The sequence below is a fragment of the Eschrichtius robustus genome, chromosome 13 (genome assembly GCF_028021215.1).
Source record: "Eschrichtius robustus isolate mEscRob2 chromosome 13, mEscRob2.pri, whole genome shotgun sequence".
NCBI classification, from domain to species: domain Eukaryota; kingdom Metazoa; phylum Chordata; class Mammalia; order Artiodactyla; family Eschrichtiidae; genus Eschrichtius; species Eschrichtius robustus.
Genome location: NC_090836.1, coordinates 90,088,643 through 90,100,680, shown reverse-complemented (window position 1 = coordinate 90,100,680; position 12,038 = coordinate 90,088,643). Strand labels below are relative to the sequence as shown.

At 42.4% G+C, this 12,038-nt stretch overlaps 1 long non-coding RNA gene across 1 annotated transcript in view; it reads right to left on the bottom strand.

The window, feature by feature from the left end:
• Nucleotides 1-1,485: 1,485 nt before the first annotated feature.
• LOC137775529 (uncharacterized) overlaps nucleotides 1,486-12,038 on the bottom strand; it is a 29,834-nt gene continuing 19,281 nt past the window's right edge. Inside the window, exons 2-3 of the long non-coding RNA XR_011076039.1 lie at nucleotides 5,352-5,399; nucleotides 1,486-2,080 (exon numbers count right to left, since the gene is read on the bottom strand). This is a non-coding gene — a long non-coding RNA (uncharacterized lncRNA). The remainder of the gene's footprint in view (nucleotides 2,081-5,351; nucleotides 5,400-12,038) is intronic.

Below are 12,038 nucleotides of genomic sequence, written 5' to 3'. Positions count from 1 at the left end.
AAGGAGTCACATCATTAGACCCAGCGTGGCCTTGGGTCATGTGTGACTCACTGGACTTTGTCCTTCTCTGTGGCCTGGTGCTGTCCTCCAGCTAGAAAGATGACTGCCCCAATCCACACGTGACAACTCCCAGGGGACAAGGGAGCGGCTCTCTCAGTAGCTCTCCCTTACAAGCAAAAGTTTTCCATTCCCAGAAGCCTCAACAAAATATGTCCTCAGATCTCATTGGCCCAACTTGGGACACGGTTTCATTTCTGAGCCAATCCCAGAGGCTGAGAGATAGTATAAGATGATTGACACAGACTTAATTTCCTAAAAAAAAGAAAAAAAATCTTTTCCTTGCAACCAAAAAAACCAGAACTTGCTAGTAAAAGCCATTTTCATTTTCAGATTTCTGCCAGGGCATTTATTCAATTGATCTTCCACCACCCCCACCTTCTTCTCCTCCTCCCCCCTCCCCTCCCTCTCCCTCTCCCCCTCCCCTTCCCCTTCCTCTCCCCCTCCTCCTCCTCCTTCTCCTTCTTCTTCCCCTTCTTCTTCTTCTCTTTCTCCTTCTCCTTCTCCTCCTTCTCCTTCTCCTTCTTCATCTGGAAGGTGGATGTTTTAAACAAATCAGTCATGAAGGAAAGAGAATCCATGACAACTGAGTGATAGATTTCTTGCTGCTAGAATTTCGAAATTTCTCATTTCCATTCCATTGTGGACTTCACCCTGAAGGCAGTGGGATGTCATCAAACATTTATAAACAGAAGGTGATATATAGGGTCTCACTTATATTCCAATGACTCATGTGGGTCAAATCTAACCCACATGAAGCCAGAGTAATGGAGACACCCTCAGGGGAGAGCAGTTTGAATCCACGTAAGAAGGATTGTCTTGAATAGGCCTGCCTGCCAGACCTGGATGTGTGGGCTGACCCAGGCTTGCCAAAAGGTGCCACCCTCTTGGCCAACCGCCCTCTCCCTGGGCCCAGCAGCCTCCTCTGATGGCACCATTAGAGACTCGCACAGTGCGATGGAAGGGATGGCCACAGGTAATGCTTCTGTGCCAAAAGGAAAGGGGATACTTCTCTTACACTTTTCAGGGGATTTTTAAGGAGCCAAGTAGGGTTTGACGATCTCTGGCCAGGGCAGGTCAGAGGCTGTGCAGGGGATTCAGACCCTTGGGAAAAACTTCTCCCTCATGTCCCTACCCCACCTCTCAGCCTGTTCTCTCCACACCCACATCTATCTCAGTGAGCTTCTGAGTGCTGTACTCATTATAGCAAACGTTCCTAATGAGAGGACTCGCCCAACTATGTTTTCTTAGCTAGGCCACCTGTCGGGATAAACAGAATTTGAAGAAATTATTTTGAAATATTCAGTTTTCTAGAGATCAATATGAGGTTCATATAAGCTCCTGGACCGACCACTTTAGGGCACTCAGCTCTGACCCAGAGGAGAGGGCTGGGTGTCAGAAGCCTTGAGTTTGTGTCGTGTTCCCCTACTTCCTAACTTTGGGACTTTAGGTAAGTTACTGTTACTTTCTAAGCCTTCAATTTCCTCAGCTGCAAAATGAAAACAAGACTCCTTCTCACTTCATGAATTCAATGAGGTACAATATCTAAAACCATGGTTCACGAGTTTTAGTCATCTGAGAGGCCTACTTTCTTCCTCTGTAAGTCTCTGTTTTCTTACTTGAGAAATGAAAATCGTATGCTCTCCCTGACTTTCTGTAGAGTAAACAAGATGAGGCATGTGGAAGTCTTTTGGAAATGGTAAAGCTTGGGGCCCTCCTGAGTACTTGGTCACCAGGATGACTCTTGGAGCGACCAATCCAAGGAGCCCCCATACCCCGGATGAGGCAGGGGATGAGGAATGTTCTCAAGGATCAGTCTCACCAAGAAGCCAGATGCTCTGCTTCCTCCCAATTTAAGCTGCAAAGATTCTCTTTCTAAAGTGAAATCTTGAGGGCCGTTGCCTTCCAGGCTGATTCAACTGCAGCTCAGGGGACTCAGCAAATGGCCCCCAAGGGCTCCCCTTCTCAGTCAGCTGAGGTTTGTTAATGGTGTTTTCTTTTCTGGGAATGCTTTTTTTCTTTTCTAAAAGAAAAAAAGAAACACAACTTAAAAAAATTCAAGACAAAGTTTCCCCTCCTCTCAAGACTTCCTATCCATAACTGAAGCCATCTTCCTAAAATTAGCAAAGCATTCCTTTTGCCGCAAAACAACAGTACCGTTAAAAAAAAAAAGGGCTATTTCCTTTCTGGCTGAGGATTTACGTACGAGAATCAGATGGGGAAAAGAGAGCTTCCATCCAGCTTCAGCAGTAGCTTCTGCGTTCGTCCAAACTCGGCCTGTTAATGGGATTATACTGCACTCATTCAGGCAAGGACAGCTCACAGGAGAAAACTTACAGCAGTTGAAACCAGATGCTTTAATTCAGTGACTCTCGAGCTTGAGCATCTGTCAAAATCTCCTGGAAGGCTTGTTAAAACACAGAGAGCTGGGTTCCAATCCCAGAGTTTCTGGTCAGTAGGTCTGAGGTGTTGCCTGCGAATTTTCATTTCTAACCTTTGCTGATGCAGCTGGTCCGGGGACCGTATGTGGAGACCACAGCTCTAAATCAACAGTCTTTGGTCCCCAATCATGTTTTGAGAGAAGAAGCCATCTTGGCCAGGATCGCTGTGACTGGTGGTTGACTTCCAGTGCCCCGGTCTTGGAGGGCCTAGCTGCACAAGTTGGGTGTTTGCAGGTGATTCTGGTGTGGCCTTTTCAGCCCACAAAGGGGATGCTTGTGTCATTTCTCTGGCTGCTCTCTCTGGCTGTCACTGTTTCTATTATGCTCCAGGGAATGCTCTGATCTTTTCCTTCAAGAGGTTGTGTGAGAATTGTAAGGGAAACAACACAATTTGGGGTATCAATCAGATGAACTTGGATGTGAAACCAGACTCCTTTGCTTACTAGTTATGTGATCTTGAGCGAGTGAAATAACTTTCCTGAGTCTGTTTACTTGTCATCAACTAGGAATAATAATAATACTCTATTGTAGTGGTTTACAAACCTGACTAACGTCCTTTTCCTCTCTCAAAGTTGTTTCCCCATGACAGTCCCCCTTCTTGGTAAATGACCTCTCTCCCAACTAGCTATCCAAAGACCCCTAGGAACAATTTTTGTCACCCCTCTCTTACTTCCTACGATCAAGCAATCACCAAGTCTTGTCCATCCTACTTCCAAAATGGACCTTGGTCCTAAATACTTCTCTCCATTTCCATCGCCCCTCCCAAGCCCACCGAGCCATCACTAACCCTCAACGCAACTACAAAAAAAAAACTAATGTTTGATGGATCTTAACAGTTTCTATTTCATGTAGAATAAAATATAAAATCCATAGCATGGGCTACACAGGGCCTACATAGTCTTCTGGCCCTGCCTATAATTCACTCACTATTCCTTTGCCTCTCTGAACTGCACCAAGAGGAGCTGTGGGGATCCTTGACTATGCCAAGTATTTTCCTGCCTCAGGGCCTTCACACAGGCTGCTCACCCTGCCTTGCATGCTCCCCCTCCCCCCACCCCCTTGTTTTTGCAGGCAATGCTCCTGTGTCAGGGTATTTCTCCAGGCATGCTGTTGATTCAGGGCACTTATACCTTTTGTTTCCCTGTATTTTTCTATCCCAGATCATTCAGTGGATCCCTCCCTCACTTTGTTTAGGCCTGCTCACATATTACTTTCTCAGTGAGGCCTTCCCTGACTATCCTATCTAAGAGATCACCCCCAATTCCATTGCTCTTAGCCCCCTGACCCTGCATAGTTTTTCATGGAGTCATTATCAGAAACTGACATATCATTTGCACGTTTGCTGATTGACTGTCTCTTAAATTAAAGGTAAGCTCCCTGAGAAAAGGGAACCTTCTGGCACTGTTTGTGGGAATATAAATTGATACAGCCACCATGGAGAACAGTATGGAGGTTCCTTAAAAAACTAAAAATAGAACTACCATACGACCCAGCAATCCCACTACTGGGCATATACCCTGAGAAAACCATAATTCAAAAAGAGTCATGTACCACAATGTTCATTGCAGCACTATTTACAATAACCAGGACATGGAAGCAACCTAAGCGTCCATTGACAGATGAATGGATAAAGATGTGGCACATATATGCAATGGAATATTACTCAGCCATAAAAAGAAACGAAACTGAGTTATTTGTACTGAGGTGGATGGACCTAGAGTCTGTCATACAGAGTGAAGTAAGTCAGAAAGAGAAAAACAAATACCGTATGCTAACACTTATATATGGAATCTAAAAAAAAAAAGGTTATGAAGAACCTAGGGGCAGGACAGGAATAAAGATGCAGATGTAGAGGATGGACTTGAGGACATGGGGAGGGGGAAGGGTAAGCTGGGACAAAGTGAGAGAGTGGCATGGACATATATACACTACCAAATGTAAAACAGATAGCTAGTGGGAAGCAGCCGCATAGCACAGGGAGATCAGCTCGGTGCTTTGTGACCACCTAGAGGGGTGGGATAGGGAGGGTGGGAGGGAGACGCAAGACGGAGGAGATATGGGGATATATGTATACATATAGCTGATTCACTTTGTTATAAAGCAGAAACTAACACACCATTGTAAAGCAATTATACTCCAATAAAGATGTTAAAAAAAAAAAAAGGTAAGCTCCACGACAGTAGAGATTTTGTCTGCCTTGTTAATTGCTATATCCTCAGGAACTAAAATAGCACCAAGCACATGGTTGACGCTCACCAATATTTGTTTAATCAATGATTGAATGGATGGATGGGTGCAGGCAGGTACATGACCATAATTGTTAGTGATATTGCCGGTAAAAGGCACATGGACAATGTCCCTAACCTTGGAATGCTTTCTTAGGTGCCCACTTCCTAGAAGAGATGCTCTAAGCATCATTTGGACACTTGGGCATTATTCCAAAACCCTTATCTGGGCTCATTTTATCATGTGAGCTGTAAGGACTACTTCTGCTTGCACAGGACATGTGGTATGCTTATGGATCCCAGTATGCCTGGTTCCCAGTTGGCTTTTGGTGGGAGGAGGTAACTCCCTCAGGTAGGAGAGGAGTCTCTAGCCCCTTCTGCCTCTACCTGCCAATTTGAGGATGACTCCCGTGACAAAGAAGCAATCCAAAGAGGAAAGTGCTTCAACGTAAGATCAAAAGCTATTGATCTTCCTGTTGGAACCACAGCCCAGTTTCACATCATAGACCCATGTCAGAATGTCTCCATTTCTGGGAAATCTGAGGTAACACTAAACAACCATGCCATGTATCTCAGGGCCTAGGCCCTGGCTGACCCCACGCAAAAGGTAACCAGGACAGAGACTTACCAGAAGCCCAGGAATGAGGTTGGCCAATCAGACTCTCACTCTTGGGAACTAGAATTGGAAAACACAGAGAAAATCAGGTTGGAAATGGAGCTGAAGCCAATGCAATAGCTAGCGTCTATGAGGTAGACTAGGAAGCATGAGAATTAATAACAAGCCGCATCTAAGGGGCATCTGACATGAAGATTGAGAAAGAGGAGGCAGAGAGTAGAGAAGAGGAAGAGGTAGTCAGTTTGCAGTGAGTGAAGCGAGACACACAACAGGAAGCAGAGATGGAGACTGTAGCTGAGTCACATCAGCTGATGAGCTCCAGGAGGAAGATCAAGAAACTTCTGCTACTAAGGTCCATCTCAAATGCTCTATTAATCAGGAGAGACATAATTCCCCAGATCTTGGCATGTTAACCGCACAAGGCTTGCTCTTCACTTACACCCGTCCACTGAGGGTCCAGGCCACTCTCCAGGGTGCTGTCCTTCACCTGACGTTGCAACGCTGCACAACCTGTCACCTGGGAAATGTGTCTTAGGGTGGGTGCCTAGAACCTGAGCCTGAGTTGTGGATTCTTGTGAAAGTGATTTATTGAGAGAGTTCTCTCTGGACAAGGGGAGCGAGGGAACAGGATAAGGCAGGGAAAGCAAATTAAACAAAGATATGGACTAGCTTCCACCTGGTCCCATGAGGAGCTCGTGAGTATGAACTGGTCATTCACAGCTGCCTGTCCCTCAGGGAGGAGAGACTGTGTAATCCCTCTGGGATTTAGGGCAATTCTCTGGAGAGGAAGGGAGCTGTAACTCAGTGATCAACACTTACAGCACCAGTCTCGTAAGAGAGAATGGGGCAGGGTATCGACCACATTCACTCTAGCATGGGAAGAGCACGTGGAGAATCACACACTGCCCATGAATACTTCCACATGGATGTGGCACATTTCATTCCTCTCACATTTCATTGGCCAAAGCAAGTCACGTGGTCATTGTCTAAACTCAAGAGGTAGAAAAGTACAGAAGTACAATCTACACAGAGTTCCTGCAAGGAGAAGAGCCATAGATATTGATAACCAGCTTTAATCTCGACCACAAGAGCTATCCTGAATCCAACTCTGGTCTCTAATTCCAACCATACTGTGGTCCCTGCTTTTCTGGATTCCCACCTGATTTTCAATTCTCTTTATCAATGCTCGCACCAAAACCCCATTACTTTAGTGCCTTGCAATTAGAGGAACTCAAAGAAAATATAGAATATTCATCTCTTGGAAGCTATCTAAAGATTCAATAACAAGATAAAATAAAGATAGTCCCATAAATCTAATATAATGCATACATTCAAAAAATCAAAATTTGAAGGAAATCTCTTGACATAGGGACATATTAAGTTAAAATATTAAAAGGATACAGGACTGAGTGTTCATTCAGCTACACATGTCCACCTCATGTATATGAAAATAGATAAGACTAGAAGGAAATAATTGAAAACAAAATGGTTATTCCTTGGTGATAGATAAAAAGCCATTTTTGTATTATTTTAATATAATTTTGTCTCCTTATTGGTTACAATGGATTTGTTTACTTTTATTCTCAAAAAAAATTAATATAATAAGAATGTAAAAAGAAATGGTGAAGATATAAGTTTCCTTCTTAGAACACTCGGCTAAATTTTTTAACTCAAGGAGAAATAGAAAAGCTTTGGCTTGTATTTCTCAGGGCAGGAAATAGTGGGGGGGTGAGACAGTCGATTCTGAGCTTAAGGTCTGAGTTGGTGGTTCTAAAATTTGGTTGTGACTTCTCCCCTTAGTTCAGTATTAAAATGGAATAGAGTAGGTCATTATCTTCTTTAGCAGAAGGCTGGAAGTGCAGATAATGATGTAACTTCTGATGTTCCTCTTGCTTCTGGCCACCAGCCTCTTGAAGACAACTGAGATCCAAGCATCAACCTTAGCTGATAATGTAAACTCCACTGTTAGTTCATCTTTTGATGAACTAGGACCATCTGCAGGTCCCCCCCCCCCTTCTCTCTCCATTTCCCTCTTTCCTTTCTCCCTTTTATCCCTTCATCTCTTCCTGCATATTCTTTGCCTCCCTTTCTTTTCCTCCTCTTGGTGACTCCCTTTCATGAGCTAAGATCATCCTCCCAGGAATTCAGCCTCCCAATGCACAGGGAACGATACCAGCAGACTTGTTAAAGTATTCTCTTTTGTTTAATATTTTATTCCTTTATTCTCTTTTTCCAGAGAAGATTTTAGTCCTGGATACATGAAATACATCAGGGGGAGGTAAAACTCATTGTATCCAAATAACAATATATTTGCTGAATACATTTTCTTTGTCGATAGTTATACAATAAAGTAAGCTGTTTTAAATTTAGTTTCATTTACGATCGCTGGATGGTTTACCATCATTCATTAAGAAATGAGAATGCATAAAATTAGTAGAAGTAAAAGCAAAAGGAAGGAAGGAAGGAAGGAAGGAAGGAAGGAAGGAAGGAAGGAAGGAAGGAAGGAAGGAAGGAAGGGGTTTGTAGTAAGGAAATAAAAGAGAATCAAGACTGACATTGAAGAAGTGTGTTATGAAAAGATCCTTCCGTTGCTATGAGTAGCTACAAGTTTACCTCCAATTTTTTATTGGCCAAAAAAAGGGGGAAATAAAGACAATTACACATTTTACCAAGTATATAATATAAAAACTGACCAGTTTCTCAGCAGTAGAACAATTCTCAGCATTGAACCAGACAGGACCCCAACTCTGGATGTAATGAACGAGGTCATCCACAGCAGCCTGACAGGGGACGTGATGGAAAATGTCATAAGCCTGTGGCTTCTTCATTATAGGCTGATGCCAGCACAGCACAGCTCAGGCCCTCATGGGCTGTAGCCCACGTTACCAGCATCCTGCTGATCTGGTTTCATTTGTCACAGATTTCAGAAGTGGAAGAACAAGTAGTGTTTAAATAGATCTCCCAGGTGATTTACGTTGCCTTAAGGCCTGAATTATGTGTTTATTTTTTCATTCACTAAAACTTATTGGGCGCCAACCATACATGTGACATCGTGCTAAGTGCTGTAGCAACTGAATCACTTCTTGGTGATCAACAACATAGGGGTTAGTAGTGACGTCTCAGTGAAAGAGAGGAAGGTCATTTGAGGCATCCCTTCATGTATGCATCTAACCATCCCACCAATTGTTTATGCTTTCTGCAAATACTTACTGAAATCCTGCAATATGCCAGGTCCTGTGCTAAGAGCTAGGGTCAGAAAGATGAATAAGACAAGGTTCTTGCCTTCAAAGAGTCACTGCCTAGCGATGGAGAAAGGACATGTTCAGCATGCTGCTGAATTGAAGCTATGTATCAAGTACTAGGGGTGCTCAGAGGAGAAAAATGGAGATATCAGCTATTTTTCCAGTAATTAATGCCCAGCGAAGGCACTTTTTTGGTAACTTTCATTAAGTAGTATGTGGATGGTGGTGAAAGAGAGATAAAGTGAACAAGAGTTTAGAAAGGAATGAGGGCAGCTTAGAGTGCAGGGTTTAATGGCATGAGCCCTGGAGGTGGATGAACTTGGGCTTGAGGACACCTCTGCCATTCAGTAAATATGGATATGGGACCGGAAGATGATCTAATGCTACCATATGGAGCCATGAGAGCCAAAGAGAGAATGCTTGTGTTTAACACAGCACCCAGTTCAAAGTATCTGCTCAGTACCCTCTACCTGTGCTTGTATTACCATTTCCTCATATCTACTTTGCACAGGAATGTATTATTTAAACATCAAATAGGATTTGGATACTAGATGCTCGTGCAGCGTCCATGAGGATAGAAATAGACTTGACCTTAGAAGGACCAGAATCTAGGTGATGAAAGATTGGTAAGGTGGGGATTGTGACCAGAGGGTCACCTGGCCTTTATGCATCTTGGGACTAACAGCACCAGCTATGGCAATGAGACTTAAATGCTAACTGTCCTCTGTCTAGACTGTTGGCAGCCTGTCTCGCTCAGAACAATGCTTTTTGTGCAGTGTGGGTGGTCTATAATCCTAAGACTTATTTTCAGCTGTACCCTCATCAATCTACTTTGCTGGTTTGTATCTCAAAAATTGATCTCCTTGAGAAAAATGAGTCAGCTCAGCATAATTTTTTTTGGTAATCATTGACCCTGATAAGTTTTGAAGAATGTTATTCCTCTTTACCGAGCTTTCTGGATTGTTTGAGAAAACGGTCCATCTATGTATATGTAATAGTAATAATAAATACCATTATTACACAATAGTATTCATATTGTTAATTATATGAAGTATAATTAATATAATAATAAAACTGTATGATATCATATATCATATATATATAGAAATAATAATAATATCTAACTTTTTGGGTACCTATTCTGTGCTGGGAAATATATTTATGTGCTTTGCATAAATTGTTCATTTAATTCTTGCAGTATCCTATGAGGGGGACTGAGGCCCAGGGATACTAAACCATTTGCTCAAGGTCACACAGTTGGTGAACTGTGGAGCTGGGATTAAATTTAGGCAATCTGGTTGAAGGCTCGCTCTTAATTTTTAGGTCTTCATGTACCTATGTCCTTTATATCTGTATCTATATCTATCTATATCTATCTATATATAATTAAATTAAGTGTTTGTGAAGCTTGGTATAGTGCCTGATACATGGAGGGAGCTAGCATCAGCAGTACTCTATATAGCTAGCTATGTCTATGATGGTGTTTATTCTCTAGCCATAGGTACCATAGCATGGTGGTTTAAGGAATGGACTTGGGAGCCAGAGCTACCTGAGTTCCAATGCCAGCTCTCCGGCTAATTATATATGTGTTCTTGGGTGAATTCCCTCAGTGCCCTCATCTTAAATTGCCTGTGTGGTTATTGCAGTGATCAAGAAGGACAGTGTCCACACTCATGTAAGTGTGGGCCAGCATTACTGTCATAATCAGCACTAATCCCAAAGTGTGGGAAGCAAGCTTCTAAAAGCAGGTCAAACAGATGCTCCTTCAGTGACCAGTGCAACTAGGGGGCAACTGGCTGGTTGTTTGATCTCGGGGAGGTGGGGGGGGGGATTTCACACATGCTCTGGCTCAAATTTGAAATAAAGGTGAATAAGTCATTTCAATCCCCTTGACCCCCACCACTCCATGGGAAAGAGATGTGTCAGGCCAGCCATGCAGGTCACTGGGTACAGATGCCCCCAGCCTTTGAAGACCTGAGCCAATGGAGGTTGAAAGGACGGGTGCCCCACTGGGCAGCAGTTCAGCTAAAAGTTCACGTTGCTGCACATTTGAGAACTTCCTGACCAGGCGCCCCGGTGTCAAAGGGATCTGAACCTCTCCTTGTCTCCAGCCCTGATATGGAATTGTGAGCAATTGCTTGCATGTACAAGACAGCACAAGGCATCAATGGGCTGATTATGTCAAGGCATCTGAAGACAAAGCAAAATGGAACTTCAAAAGACTTAGGAAGACCCAAATCCCCTAGCAAGTTCAGTTGTTGCTCAAATTCCCACACTGGGCTCACATTTTGGCTTTGAAATTGCAGCTCAGATGGCAAATAAAATTCTTTAATGTATTTAAACTTTTGAGGAAACTGTTTCATCCTCTAACTCTTCCTGAAAAAGGTATTTAACTTTCTCGTGGAGAAGGTCTCTCTTTTGAATGCCACTTCTACATTTACATTACAGCATTTAGTTGCTTTCATACGTACATGTGTGCATATTTATACACATATATTTTTCCCCTCTAAAATGGAAGGAAGGGGTGGGGGATTAGAAACCTTAATACATCTATTTTTTATTATATAGAGGATTGCATGTTTATTGGACTTTGAAAAGGAAGTACTTTCTAGCTATTTAGCTTGGCAAGTCTAGAAAAAAGGGTGCACAGACTCTTCTGAAAGGATTTTTTAAGGAAGGAAAGGATTTTGTGAAGTAGGTTCTAATAAAGGCACTTAGGGAAATCTAACTTGATCTAAAATATATTCTTAAACATATCCTCCCTGCCTGTTTATTCTTTTAAAAAATTTATAATGTATTTCATTTGTACACATAGAGATATGCAATTCACTGTTTGGGGGATGAGATCAAGAGGCTGTTCTGAAGTGAAACAGGTTTTTTAAAAAAACTTTTATTGTAAAATAAAACACAGATACAGAAACCCATACAAAACAAACATAGGGCTTAGTGAATTATAGGGCTAACACTCACTCAGATCAAGAAATAGAAATTTTCCAGATATTCCAGAAGCCCTTCACATGTGTCCCCTTCCTCTTTCCAAAAATAACCACTATCTTGACTTTTAGAGTAATCACTTCCCTATGTTTCTTTATGATTTTGTTACCCAAGTGTACATTCTTAGCACTATAGTTTATTCTCACTCACTCTCAAAAATTTAACAAGTTTTAACCTTTCTTTGAAACTGTTGGTTTTCCCTTCATCCCTTCCTTTTGTTTATAATTTATTTGTTAAAGATCCCTGGTGGTTAAGACCTATGGAATTTCCCTCTTCTCTGGATTTTGCTGATTGTGTATTCATGGTCCCATCCAACATGTTTCTCTGTCCTCTGCATTATCTACAAATCAGAAGCTGGATTCAGAGACGGATAAAACTTGAACTCAGTCATTTTGGCAAGACCATAGGAAGTGGCATGTTATTTCTTTAGATAGCATATGTTTGGTTGTCTCTCTTTTTGTAA